Source organism: Aotus nancymaae, unplaced genomic scaffold (assembly GCF_030222135.1).
Source record: "Aotus nancymaae isolate 86718 unplaced genomic scaffold, 86718_ANA_hifiasm-v0.15.2.pri h1tg000032l_0, whole genome shotgun sequence".
Taxonomy (NCBI): domain Eukaryota; kingdom Metazoa; phylum Chordata; class Mammalia; order Primates; family Aotidae; genus Aotus; species Aotus nancymaae.
The window spans coordinates 10,838,104-10,853,355 of NW_026988445.1; the positions used below are offsets into that span (position 1 = coordinate 10,838,104).

At 34.9% G+C, this 15,252-nt stretch overlaps 1 protein-coding gene across 9 annotated transcripts in view; it reads left to right on the plus strand.

Moving 5' to 3' along the window:
* Positions 1 to 15,252, plus strand: part of DISP1 (dispatched RND transporter family member 1) — a 164,873-nt gene that overhangs the window by 87,472 nt on the left and 62,149 nt on the right. For 2 of the 9 annotated variants that reach the window (XM_064383541.1, XM_064383542.1), the window contains one exon: positions 2,729 to 2,869. The exons of the other annotated variants lie outside the window; for them this stretch is intronic. The gene's annotated coding sequence lies outside the window, so the exon portion shown is untranslated. The remainder of the gene's footprint in view (positions 1 to 2,728; positions 2,870 to 15,252) is intronic. 9 annotated transcript variants of the gene reach the window in all.

The following is a 15,252-nucleotide window of genomic DNA, read 5'->3' on the forward strand; positions in this document are numbered from 1 at the left end:
AACAGCAGTAGCCACATCACCCTGAGGACTTACTAGAAAAGCAAATTCTCAAGCCCTACCCCAGACCTTCAGAATCAGAATTCTGGGGGATGGGACTCAGGAATCTCTGTTTTCACCAGCCCTCCAGGGAATTCTGATGCACACTCAAGTTGAGAACCACTGGTCTAATGACTGAAACTGTATACCTTCCTTATTTTTTAAATTAAGATATAAGTCACATACCTAAAAATTTAACACTTTAAAGTATACATTTCGGTGTAGTGTATTCACAAGATTGTGCAAACATCACCATTATCTAATTCTTTAACATTTTCATCATCCAAAAATAAAGTCCATGCCTATTAGCAGTCATTCCCCATCCTCTGTCTCCACCCCTCAGCTCCTGGCAACCACTAAGCTACATTTTGTCTCTATGGATTTGCCTCTCCTGGATATTTCATATAAATGGAATCATAAAATATGTGGCCTTTTGTTTCTGTTTTTCACTTAGTGCAGTGTTTTCAAGGTTCATCCATGTTGTAGCATGTATCAGTGCTTCATTATTTTTATAGCTGAACCATATTCCGTTGAATAGATGTACACATGTTGTTTGTCCACTCATCAGTTAATGGACATTTATTTAGGTTGTTTCTACTTTTGGCAGTTATGAAGAAGAGTTCATGTGCAGGTTTTTGTATGCATGTATTTTCTCTCAGATATATACAGTCACTTCTCATTATTTGTGGTAGTTCTGTTCATAAAGTCACTGCAAACACTGCATTAGTCAATACTGACTTACTGGTTTTAGGAGAAATGCAGGATTAGGTTCCTGTAAACCTCTGGTCACATTTTCATCAATTGATCAATATACAACCTTGTTTTGTGTGTGTTTCTTTTTAAAAACATCTTATATTTATTGCAGATTCATTAACATGGAGTGCATGTCTAACAGCTCTATAACTCATTCCTGAACAAAGCAGTTTACCTAACTAGGTATATTTTCTCCACAAGGCCTGTCACAGCCTTCTTGCATTTAGAAAGAGTAAGGCAGCACTTCAGCATTACACTTGGGGGCTATTTGAAACAGTGAAATCACCAAAAAAAAGAGCACAAAATGTGAAAAATGTGGCACTAAATAGACTGCAAAAGGGAGACTTGTTTACAGTATGAGAGCCAAACACAAGAGGGTAGTCTTGTTTGGGTGACTCACGTTTTTCACCACTCTGCCAATTCACATGTCTGAATGACTGTGAAAGCACCGTGGGGATTATTTGGGGGTAACAAATAATTTATAATGAATAGTCATATTTGCAAATACAGAATCCACAAATAATGAGGATCAAGTGTACTGGGAGTGGAATTGCTGGGTCATATGGTAGTTCTACGTTTAATATTTTGAGGAATTGCCAAGCTGTTTTTTGCGGAAGCTAAAGCATTTTACATTCCCGCTAGCAGTATTTAAGGGTTCCAGTTCCTCCATGTCCTTGACAACACTTGTTATTTTCTGTTTGTTTGATAATAGAATGGTGGATGTGAAGTGCTATCTAATAAGATATCACTTAGAAGTGGTTTTGATTTGTAGTTCCCTAAATCACTAATGACGCTGAGCATATTTTATGTGCATATTGGCCATTTGTATATCTTCTTTAGAAAAGTGTCTATCCAAACACTTTACCTCTTTTAAATTGGATTCTTTGTCTTTTTATTGTTGGGTTGTAAGAGCTTTTAAATATATATTCTGAATACTAGACTCTTAAGATACATGACTTGCAAATATTTTCTCCCATCTGTGAGTGTTTTCATTTTCTTGATAATGTCTTTTGATCTTCAAAAGTTTGTTTTGATGAAGTCCAATTTTAGGTTTTTTTCTTTGTTTATGCTTTTGAAATATTTGAAACTGTTCTCTTCATATTTAATCAGTACTTCCTACTAAAATAATTGGATACACATTTTTATTACCAAAATCATGAAGAGTTAGATTTCACAGAATTCACAATAAATTATCATGGTTTCAGTAAATTATCATTTTGTGCTAAGGGATGTCATTTGTAAAATTAAAACATTTGTTTGCAGGTATTTAAGAGATTTTTATGTTGTGGTTGTGGATTTTAAATACTGACATCATGAGGGCCATACGTTTATAAAAAGTAGTGTCACATTTATTTAACTGCTGCTTTTGTATAAGAAAATTGAAGAAAAACACTTATTACTGCTCTAACATTTTAAAAGAAGATTCTGGCTCTTTTTAAAACCATAAACTTTCTGTCTTAAAAGTAGGCTCTCGAGCCATTTTGTGAAAGAACACAAGAATCCCTGGAACGTGGAAATAAATGCAGATTGGTGTTTGTTTGTGTTATTTTAAATGTAGTAGCACTGTGTGTTAGAAAACTGAATCTGTAACACCTAAGTCGGCTAAGCAAGCAAATAATATCAGCTAACATGGCTTTAATCTACTAAGTAACTTAAAATCCAAAAGATCAAAGGACGTTATAACTAAAAACAGTCCTTCATGCAATTTCCCTGTGGAAGCAGGAAAAGGCTAGAAATTACATGTCACCTTCATATCCTGGCTTGCTGACCTTGTGCTCAGATCAAGCCCCTCTGTATGCCAGCTGTTACCATTATTAAGACCTTGCCCCAAGGGGTTAAGTAGGAGAAAAACTCTCCTGTCCTATTGGAGAGCAAACACTGAAAGTTTCAGCCCCTAACATGCCTAATTCAAAGCAATGTGCATGTGCTTGTCATTCAGTCTGTCCTGCCCCTCTGTGGAGCTGCTCCTGCCAACTCGTTGCTTTCTGCTGTGCTGTGTTCCTGCAGTCAGTTACCGCTGTTGCTACTGCAGTCATTTGCACCAAACTGAGCCAGAGAAGTTCCCTCTTTTAACATAAAGGTAATACATTTACTCTTGCCGTGTGAATATGTGTGAGAAATATGTGTGAATTTGTTATTTTACGAGAATTTATTTAAAGCTGAACTTTGTTTCTAGGATTGTATTTAAAATTCTAGCTCACTGTTTTTTTCAGTGTAAACTTTGAACAGCAGTTGGCATTTAACACATTAAAATCTTGTGAAGTTTATTTAAATTATATTCTAGCACAGTAAGGTAAGGTCAGCAATTTCTTAAGTTAATTAAAATGTCATGTCTTTGTGAAGTTGGAAGGAAAACTAAGCTTTAAAGAAGTTTGTTGTTTTGTACTTTGAGATTCTTATTTAACTACTATCTAAATCGGAAAATTTTGAAAATGTGTGCTGGCTATTACCAGGTGATAGAAAAATAAAGGTAGAGTTGTAGGAATCACATGAGCCACTTTTGTGAATTAAGTATTATAAGAAAATAGAAAATTATTAGCATCTTCCCTCCTATAAAGAAAGTAGTTTGGTGAAGATACTCTCTTGTGAACTAAACTTCAACAGCAAGTAATTCTTATCAAAGTTCATTTCAGATACACAACTTGGTACAGGACTTCAAGTTATATTTTAGTTGTTTAAATGTTTCATGCATTATATGGTAACTACAATAGTGACTACATTATGATTGGATTTACCACTAAAGTCAAAATATATTTACTGTAATAACTTTTGCTTAAAATGAGAATGGATAATTTATTTGTAACTGGCAGAAAAATTCAAAATAGTTTAACTTGTGAAATATCTTTATGTTTGGTAATACATTTAAAAATTAAACAGAAAAATTTAGTGAAAACTGAGATATTTCATGCACATTACTGACCATAAATGCCTTTATTCAATCATAATGCAAGAAATAAAGAACATACTTTACAATTTTGCTAGAAATTTTTACAAATAGGTATTCTTGTTGAAAGGAGAAGAATGAAATATGTCCTTTTTACCCATAAGAAGGTTAATTTAGATCATAATATTTATAATTAAGAAAACTGTAGTTCCCTTTGATGGCTGGGAAATCACTAAACTATGTAAATAAGCTCTAAATTTATGAGTGTTTCACTTGTAGGTAGTAAGTTTTCTACCTCCCATGGTTTTAATATCTGGTGACACAGTTCTACTTTCTAAAATGTTAAAACTGTCTTATTGCATTATTTTATGTATTTTTTAGTCTTCAGTCTAACAGATTGTTAGATTGCTTTCATTACCGAAGTATCCGATATTGGGATATATTATTGATTTTACATTATTTGGAACTTTTTGTTTTTGTATTAAAAAAGATATTTTTATGCTTCAGATAGCTCACATCTTAGACCTGAATTTTAGAAATGTGATCATGAACTGTTGCATTGATTATGAAAAAATGTGTAATGTTTAAGTGTCTGAAATGATTGACTTACAAAGTAGTTTAGAAAATAAATGTTTACCTTGCTTCAGTCTGGGAAATATGTATTATCAAATGAATTCATCTAAAATTTAAATCTAATCTTACTTGCCTTTGTAGTTTATATTGAACCAGTTAAGTCTTTTGGGGAAATCTGCTTTTCAGTGTTTGCTATACATCACTTCTTTACCTTCTGTTCTAACTGCTTTGAGTTCTGGGACTGGATCTGAGAATTCTTGCTGAATGATTCTTATAACTCAGTGTGGGTGATGGGCAGCCTTGACATATAGATGATATGAACATTTTTTTATTTTTGAAAAAATGTAATTCCTGATTACATTCTAACACAGGAAGCAAAACTGAGTTGTTTAGGATCAAGACACATGAGCTCCTTAGCCTGTCAGCCTTTGGAAAAGAATGTAAGACAGAGCAACTAAAATAAATTAGAAAAGCTAGACTTGGCGAAGAGGGTGGCTTTTTGTTCTCTTCTCTTAATTTCTATTCTCTTATTTTAATCACCATTAAACAGGCTTATATGTATTACAGGCTCATATTTAGATTCCAAGAAAACTGTTTATAAGGAACACAGTAGGTGCTTGCTAAAATGATTGCTAAATAAGGACATTTAACTGAAAAATATAATTTAATAACGTTTTAAGCGAACAAGAATTACATCCATAGTAAATGTAATTTCAGTTCATCTAATATGTACAGGAAAGCAAACAGCAGAATTTATGAGCATTTATAGTAATCATTTAAAGCATAGAGAAAGATTTATAAAAGTTGTACCTAGGCTCTTCTTAAGAGTTAATTTACTGATTCAATTCAAGTAAGAATAAAATCTTTATAAATTTGATGTTTTTCTAAGCTTGAATCAAATCTCAGAGTTCTTTACCTAAAAGGACATCTTTAATTATGTTTTATACAAATACCTTGAGTGATGTTTCCCAGGTTGCTCAGTAGACTAAAGGATACTCATAAGACATTATTTGCTAGACTCTGCAGGGAAGAACCCATTTGGGGAGCTGCTCTAGGAAATTTGATTTGCTACTTCTCAAACTTCACAAAACAGCAGGGAGTGGGGCCTGGTATTAGATACTCAACATTTGTGGGAAAAGTTTAGATAATTCTAAGTGTGGTATTAAAAAACAACACACTACCATCTAAATCAAACAACTTTTAAGTGCTTTGTGGTGATTGATCTCAGTTTTTGGCTTTATGAAGGACATTTTTGAAATTCTCTCACATTCTTTTGCCTAACAATGTGTGGGAGTAAAATTTTCTTAGTTTGATTTACCTCTGTGATATTTTTTTTTTCTTTGGGCTGCTAAGTTTTGAGGTTTTGAGATGTGTGTAGTATTAAGCATTCATGGTATCTTTTAGACATGCGTGTGATGTGTTCAACAACATTTGTTAAGCTCAGTAATATGATCCTGTTTCTACTGGGGAAGAGCTATAGGGATACAGATAGATTGCTCAGATATAAAACCGCCCATTTTGTGATTTTAGTTGAGACAAAATAGTTTCAAAGGAAATCTCATGGCCTAAAGACACACCTATCACATCTTAAGGATCCTGTTTATTAACAAACCATCTTGTAATTCTTATTTGGTGGAGATGTGAGGCTAAATAACAGTCCTGGTATCTGGAGGCTGTCTAACCCTAGAATTGGAAAGTTTAAGATGCTTAAAATGCCACCAGAAATCTGTTTTTTCCTGGCATGGAACTTTAGGGAACACTCTTTTATTGGAGGATCTTGAGCCTTCATTTTAGAGACTGACCAGACATTGAGGATGTACTTTTTCTTGAGTGTTAAATAAACTCATTGGTCAAGTTAGCTACTTCCCACATTTTCTTCAAAAGATAAAAAACATAAGCGCTATATTGCAACTTGTTTCACATTTCCACAACATTGTTCTATATAAAGTCTGCACTGTTGTCTTGCTTATGCTAGTATCTTATTAAGGCTTTCTCCTTGCTGCACCCTTGTCCCCACCCTCCCGACTTAAGAAGTACTGCAGACGAAATCTCTTCATTGTAACAGCAGCAATAAAAAAAAGTAAAGATAGTTTAAACTTAGAGTACCAGGTCCAACTGTTTTCTAATATGCAGCAATATTCTGCATTTCAAGCAGTATTTTCGGAATGTTGAATATTTTGAGTGGCAGTTACTTGCTCTTATAAATTGATCAGGATTAATTATATAAAGTATAAATCAGTGGCTCTCAGCTCTGACTGCATGTTAAAATCACCCAGGATGCTTTAAGAAATGCTAATGCCCACACTTCACTACAATAGGAATTAAATCAGAACCTCTAGGGCCAGGACCCTTTTACTATAATTTTTTTTTTTTTTAGTATTACCAAAGTGATTCTAATGTGCAGCCAGGGATGAGACTGCTGTGATAGACTTGTAATTTTATGAATATTCATTGTATTTAATGCATACATGAAGACTTGTGGCAGAGTCTAGACAAATGTTTTGGCTGGTTTTGGGGTTAGATAACTACTTATATAGGAGAATTTTGTAGAATTTTTTTTTAAATGACCATTGGTTGACATCCCTGATTATAGAAAGTTTCTCTAGTTTTATTTTGTATATTTTTGATTATACAATTTCACATAATTCTCCAAACTTAGGGTTCAAAAGACATTAGTGCAGCTTAATGGAATTTAAACTCATCTGAAATAGAAATGCAAAGATATAAGAAGCCTCCCCTACCTCTTTTTTTCTAGCATTGATGCTTATGGGTATAGTACTTATAACATGAGTGTGGAGATAAGTGATGAACATTGCATGGAATGATAATTTTTGTGGATGAACCTGGAAAAGAGATCTCTGAAAAGTGCTTTAATAATTGCAGTATTGTGAAAGTGCTCTTGAAATATGGAAGATAAGTGTTCATGCTGAATGGAGGATATCACTGATATCATTTATCTGAGATTGAAAGAGGTAAACTTCATTTTATACCCACATTTCTGTTCCCACTTAGACCAAAGGAACATTGGATGTGAAACAAAACGAGAAAAATGAAATTCGTGTTTCTACAACCGTGAAATTTCTATCACTCACCCCTACATATGTAAATTTCTGCTTTTACAACCTAACTCATTTCTAGCTGTGATACTTCTTTCCAAATGTAGGGCTATGGCAGATATACTGTAATATCATTAAAATTATTTTACTTTCATATTTTTTGTTATTGTAACTCTGGGGGAAACTTTATCTGGAAACTTTAATTTTTCTTCTGTATCATTAAGCTGTTTGTAAATACCATGAATATTGAAACAAAACATTTACAGTTTATCCAATATCTTAGTGCCTCTATCAATATATATCATGTATGCAATCATATTAACAGAGGTTGTCTAAAAATGTTAGATGTATTTCATTTTCAAAGGTGGTGCTCATCATCATAAGTTGAAACTACCTACTTAATAATATAAATTGAATATTAAGAACAGTATGTTCTCATTGTAAAAGAATGGTAATCCTTCATTTTCATATTTCCTGGAAATCAGTTTGCTTTCTCATAGTGTGGCAGAAAGCTAACTAATACCTAGTAGGCTCTTATGAAATATATATTTAGTGGTATAGATCTTCAAATGTATAATGTTATTTGTTTCCTTGTGAAAATGGCTTTCAGCTTATCGCAGTTTATGCTTAAGGGGAATACTAGAATTAACACCTTATTTTTGTATAGTCCTTTGCAACATATAAAATGTTTATAAGTGATTTGGTGAAGCAATTTATAAGTACTCTCATGAAGGAGAGCTTAATAGTAGAAAGTTTATGAACTTAAAGAAAAATAGGAAAATGTAATTTGTCTCAGAGGGGAAGAAGATTCTAGTTCTTTATTTAAGATCATCCTTCTAGTTCCTTAAAAGTGTCTGATGCTTTCATTAAAGATACAGATTTTTCTGTCAGGTCACATTGATATTATTGTTAAATAGTCAATATACTATATGACAACAAAGATCAATCCATTGCTTTGCTTTTTCAAGTCTGCAAAATATGATATATGGATGAATAACACCTTTCCTTAATTTAGTGAACTGTGTCTCTGACACTTTTGAATGCTGAATTGTACCTTTTAAAGCTATCTTGGGAAATATCAAATTCATAGGCCATTCGGACCTTCAGACAGAATTTTATATCAGTAGGCTCTAGTGGTCCTATAAAAGCTAGTTGGACTTGGCATTGCTCTAGAGACATCTTGAGGTAGTGGAAAAGCCTTACATTTAGAGTCATACTGGTGTGACATTGAATCATGTGATTTGGATTACTTTAAACATATTTAACATTTTTGACTCTCAGTTTTCTCTGTAATGGGTTTAATAATATATTCATGGGGTATTGTGAAAAAAGTGGCTTGACATAGTGAGATGATTTTAAAAAGACATCTTAATAGCCCTTTGAAGGGAAAAATATTCTTAGAGACAAAACTTATCTGATTTGGCTTTAATATAGCCCCGTTGCAGAAATGCTTATAGTTCTTTATCAATTTCTGCTGACATTTAGAGCGCCTATTTATTTCTCTGGCCATAGCACTAAACTTTTTTTTCCTTTTTTTTTTTTCCTTCTTTTTTTTGAGACAGAGTCTCTCTCTGTTGCCCAGGCTGGAGTGTGGTGGTGTGATCTTGGCTCACTGCAACCTCCACCTCCCAGGTTCAAGCGATTCTCCTGCCTCAGCCTCCCAAGTAACTGGGATTATAGGCATGTGCCACCATGCCTGGCTAATTTTTGTATTTTTAGTACAGACAGTGTTTCACTATGTTGGCCAGGCTGGTCTTGAACTCCTGACCTCATAATCCACCCACCTCGGCTTCCCAAATATTAATATTAATAGGCCAACATCATACCAGTAATCATAAATTAGTCCGTCATTTTAGGATAAGCCTGAAGCAATTGTAGAGGAACCATTTCATATTAAAACAGGTTTGGTAAATAATGGATACAAGTCCTGCCTTTATACCTGATGAGAAAAAAGACTTAAGGTCTCTTTATATACCTGTCTTTTGATATCTAGTGCCACTTGAGAGGGGGAAAGAAAATGTGTCTCAGTTAACTAGGCAGAGTGCTTCAGTCTGATTATGAGTTGCACTAAAAAGATAAAAAATCTTAACAGCTGTTATTCACATGCACAAAACAGTTTGGGAGTCATGATATAAGCCATAATTAAACTTGATTACCAATTAGAACCTCTGTTGTTAAATTTGTTCCATTTTTCTGCCTTAAATAGAAAAATGGGCCTTTATTTCTGTCAACTGTTATCATTTCCCTACTTATTTTTGTTCATTCTGCTTTAATTGTACATATCTTGGCACAACTGAGGCATATTCTCTTGTAGTCCCCCCACCTAGTTTGTGGTTTTGTCTTGCTATGCAAAGTGTGTTCCAGGTATCAGCAGTCCGGGCACGTTGTTGGAGGCTTGTTGCCCCACCCCTGATGTACTGTATCAAATCTGCGTTCTAACTGCATCTCCAGATGAACTTTGTATTTGGAAGCATGGTTGGCTACAACAAGGGATCTTATTTGTGATACAGTCTTGCCATTTATTCTTAAGTTTGGTATTAGGAGTCTGGTGAAGCAAAGAGTTACTCTGAAATACATCATCTGAGCCTACAGAATGCAGTTTATCAGAAAGCTCTCAAAACCTTGGCATCATGCGTCCTAGCTTCACCATTTGTCATCAGTATGTGACTTTGAGCACCTTACTTAGAATCTCTTTGTTGTTTTCTCTTGCAAAATGGAGTGGTAATGCCTGCCACCCCTGTTTTTCTAGAGGGCTATTAGGAGGATCAACTCAAGTGAGATCATTTGTGAGAAAGTGCTTTGGAAATGCCAAAGAGGCATACAATTCTAACTGTTGATGGGGATGAAAATGATGTTCCTCCAGGCTATGTGAGCCCTGTGTTTGTTAAGGATAGTGACGGCTTTGCTAAGTGGTTACTGTGGTAATTGGAACAGGTCTGTGAATTCTCTTCAACAGTACATTTATATTTTACCTTGGCAGTTTTCTGGCCATACTAGCAGTTCTGACCGCCAATTCCAAGTAGCTGCTATGAGGTTTTCTTAAGGCTGTTTGTATTCTGGGTGCCATCTAGTTAGATTGCATCCTTTATACAAATTGTGTGTCATTAACATGTTTTGGTGTATGATACAGTCATGTGCCACATAAGGACATTTTGGTCAGTGACAGACCACATATACCACATTGGTCCCGTAAGATTATAATGGAGCTGAAAAACTCCTATGGCCTAGCCATGGTAACACTGTAGAACAACACACTACCTTTTTTATGTTTAGGTATGTTTATCATAATTTTTTATTATTTATGTTTAGGTATGTGTAGTAGACAAATACTTACCTGCATTGCAGTTATCTACAGTATTTAGTATAGTAACGTGCTGTATAGGTGTGTAACCTAGGAGCAATAGACTATACCATATAGCCTAGCTGTGGCTACAGTATCTAGGTTTATGTAAGTGTGCTATGACCACACAGTGGTGAAATCACCTGATGATGCATGTCTCAGGACGTATTTCTATCCTTAGGTTATATATGATTGTCTGTTGACAAAATGAAATTATCATAATCCTGATAGCATTTTCAATGAGATGCAACTTTTTGTCTGAAGCATTATTATTTCCATTTATTTTATAGGTGTATATTGCCAAGTTCCAAACGAGAGTCAGATGTCATTATTTAGTACCATCCAATTACATGAACTCTGATGACACTTTTCTCTTTACATTTCAGTATGATTGAATTGTCTCTATATTTCTTCTCTGTATGTCTGTGTTAACGATTACAGGATTAGTCATGGATTTTTGGTTCATAGATGCCTTTGGGCCAACAAATAATTGTTTGTCTTTTAAAAAATGTGGAAGCTGGGAGATAAGATATACGAAACCCTTTGTCTAAATAGTTTGTGTTCATCTATTCTTGCTCCTTAGCTCCCTTTCTTTCCTGCTTTATCCAGTTATTTGATATATTGTGTAGGGCATCATTGTAAAATAGCAGTTCTACATCAAAAGATAAACAACTTAAAATGTATCCAGTGAATGTTTAGTTATCTTTTAAGGTAAAATAATTTTGTTTTTTGTTTTACATTTTAGTAATAATTACATTTAGTAATAATTACCTTTTGTTCACTCTCAGTCACCTTACTTTATATGTGGTTTTAGGAATATTTAATTATCATAAAAAAAGAAACATATGTAATAAAAGTTGCAAGCAGTACATAAAGTAAAATGTGAAAATCTTTGCCACTCTTTCAAGTGGCCCAGTCTAACTCTCCAGCAGGAAACAATGTCAGCATTTTCTCATGTCCTCCTAGAAATCGCGTATGTGTACAGTGTTATATATATAAGGGTATTACAAGGGTGTGTATATATATATATATATATGTATACATACACAGTGTTATATATACAAGGGTATTAGCAATCTCTTATGTGTGTTTGTGTGTGTATAGTGTTTCATATATATATATACACACACACACATGTAATTCTATATATTATTAATCAGATGGATTTATATCAGATTGATTGTTCTTCAGCTAAGTTTTATTTACACATAATGATGCTCTTTGGACATCTTTTCAGAGCAGTACATCCAGACCTAGTTCATTCCTTTTTGTTGTGCAGAATACTCAAATATGGGTATGATGAAATATAAGTACCCTCTTGGTAATAAATTGTTTCTAGTTTTTGCTGTTACAAACAGTGCTGCAGTCAACATCTTTACACATTGTTCAAGTATATCCAAAGGATAAATTCCTAGTAGAACTGTGGGTTAAAAGATAAAGGCACCTTAAATTTTTATAAGTAGTGCCCTATTGCTCTCTTAAAGTTGCATTAATTTGCATTTCAAACAAATTTAACTCTAAGAAGAAACCAAGACTTAGAGTGAGAGTTTAAGTAATTTGATATAGGTTCTCAAAGTTAGTAACTATTAGGGTCAACTTTCAAACTCAGACCTACCCATGCTGTTTCTTCTAAGCTACAAATATCTGTTTCCATTTAAAAGCATAATTATGGTTTTAAAATAGGAAGCATCATTCCACATGTTTTTATATTCTCATTACTCAATCAAGCAGTGATGATAAAACTCTTTCATTATAAATACGTAGCCCATTATGGTTTTCAAAACATTTTTACATTCTCATAGTAATCCTATGAAATGTATACTTTTAAATTTAATCAAAGGATGGTTTTTGGTCAAAGACTTTGTAGCCCCAAAACTGCTAAATCATTCTGTACATTAAAATGCTGGCCAAAAAGGTAAAATAGGGGATATGAGATTAGAGACTTTGAATTTATTGATATTGGTATGTTATATTCACGAACAGCAGGAAATGCACTAAAATATCTTGGCATGGGCCCATCACATCTCAAGCCACTACTTCAATAATAGCTTTTTTTTTTTTTTTTTTGCCTGCCCCTATGTGTTATGGCCCTGGGTGGGAGAACAGGTGATTTCAACATAGCTGTATTTTTTTTTTTCTTTTCTGAGACAGGATCTCACTCTATCACCCAGGTTGGAGTACAGTGGAACCTCAGCTCACTGCAACCTCCACCTCCTGGGCTCAAGCGATCCTCCCATCTCAGCCTCCCAAGTAGCTGGGACTACAGGCAAGCAACACTACGCTCAGCTAATTTTTAATTTTTTTTTAAGAGACAAGGTATCACTATATTTTCAGGCTTGTTTTAAACTCCTGGGTTCAAGCAGTCCTCCTGCCTCAGCCTCCCAAAGTGCTGGCATGACAGGCATGAACCACTGTGCACAGCCTCAACATAGCTGTCTTTTAAGGTTACTCATTATATTTTATCCAAAATCAATTTTAAACTGTCACCATAAATATTACTATCACTGCATTCGTAATCATATACCATTATACTTAGCACAATAGTTTGACAAATGTGAGGGTATTAACACTCTCTTTCAGGAACTCCTTATTCCATTCCTTTTTGTTATACTTATACTTCCTCTATCTTGTGTTCTTTCCTGTTAGTTCACTCCATCTTAGGTTCAGACTGGATTTTTTCCTCATTTGTCTCTGTTCTAAAGAAAAAGGAGGCTGGGCATGGTTGCTCATCCTGTTATCCTAGCACTTTGGGAGGCTGAGGCAGGAGGATCTCTTGAGCTCAGGGGTTCGAGACCAGCCTGGGCAACATAGGAGACCCCATCTATACAAAAAAATTAAAAATTAGCATGACATGATGGTACATGCCTGTGGTCCCAGCTACTTAGGAGGCTGAGGTAGGAGGATTGCATGGGCCCGAGAGGTTTAGGCTGCAGGGAGCCATGATCACGCCACTGCACTCTAGCCTGGGTAACAGAGCAAGACCTTGTCTTAAAAAAAAAAAAAAAAAAAAAAGGAAGGGAAAAAGGGATGAAAGGGATGATCCTCAGGGTCAACTCTTGACATCAGAGTAAAATACTTTCCTATTCTGCTGGTCACCTGAACACCTACCCAAATACATCCATTGAACTTAAATAATCCGTAGACATTTTATAAAATATTTTTTTCTTTTTTTCCTTCTTAATATTTTTACTTGTAGTTTTTACTCATTTATGAGGTCAAATTGATTGGTCCCATGTTATGATTAAAGAAGTGGAATCAGAGAACACTCATGTGACTTGCTTCAAATACAAGCCAAAGTCAGAGTTCAAATTATTCTTTATTAGTTCCTACTTCATTACAAAAAGTCTCCCAAGTTACAAAATAGGTTGTGTTCCAAAAATTCATTTGTAAGTCAGCTTTTTGGCATTTGAACTGCATTTTACCAGGTGGAAAAAAAATGTTATAAATGATGATTAGGTCCCTGGATGGCATATAAGAATCTATTTAACTCTTGTATAACTACAAAATGATACATTTGTAATAAATATAAAAGATGATAGTTGTGATTCTGGTTACAAAGAAAAATAATTTTTTTTTCTTGAGGGATAAACATTTAATTAGAAGATAGGGAAACATGAAGATTGAGGCGGATCTAGGGGGGATTTCAGAGATCTTTGAAGGAAGTTAGAGGTTAATGGGATTCTGTCTGAAGGCCAGTGTATTCAGTTCTTACACTACCATAAAGATATACCTGGGCTGGGCACGGTGGCTCACACCTGTAATCCCAGCACTTTGAGAGGTTGAGGTGGACAGATCACTTGAGGTCAGGAGCTCGAGACCAGCCTGGCCAACATGGTGAAACCCTGTCTCTACCAAAAGATACAAAAATTAGCCAGGCATGTGGCACACACCTGTGGTCCTAGCTACTCAGGAGGCTGAGGTGGGAGAATCTCTTGAACCTGGGATGCGGAAGTCACGGTGAGCCAAGATTACACCACTTCACTACAGCCTGGGCAACAGATCGAGACCCTGTCTCAAAAAAAAAAAAAAAAAGGAAAAAAGAAAAAGAAAAGAAATACCTGAGGCTGGGTAATTTATAAAGAAAAGAGGTTTAATTGGCTCATGGTTCTGCTGGCTACACAGGAAATATGGCAGCACCTGTTTAGCTTCTGGGGAAGCCTTAGGAAACTTACAATCATGGCAGAAAGTAAAAGGGAAGCTGGCCAGAGAAAGAAAAAGTTGGGGTGGGGGAGGGTGGACATGTGCCACACACTTTTAAACGACCAGATCTCACAAGAACCCACTCACTATCACGAGAACAGCACCAAGAGGCAAATCTATCGCCACGATCCAATCACCTCCAACCAGGCCCCACCTCCAACATTGGGGATTACAATTCGACATGTGATTTGGGCAGGACACAGATCCAAACCATATCAGCCAGTTTCACTTAAGTCATTTATTGTTGTTAGATGCTCTCACTAGCATAACTTACCCAACATCTGTGATCAGAATCAGTAGGATTGATTGAATTAAATACTTAGGAAAAAGTAGACTATTTGAGATGATATATTAACCGACCTGGGATGGTAAAAACAAACCAACAGATTAGAAGTATTTCTTCCTTCCAC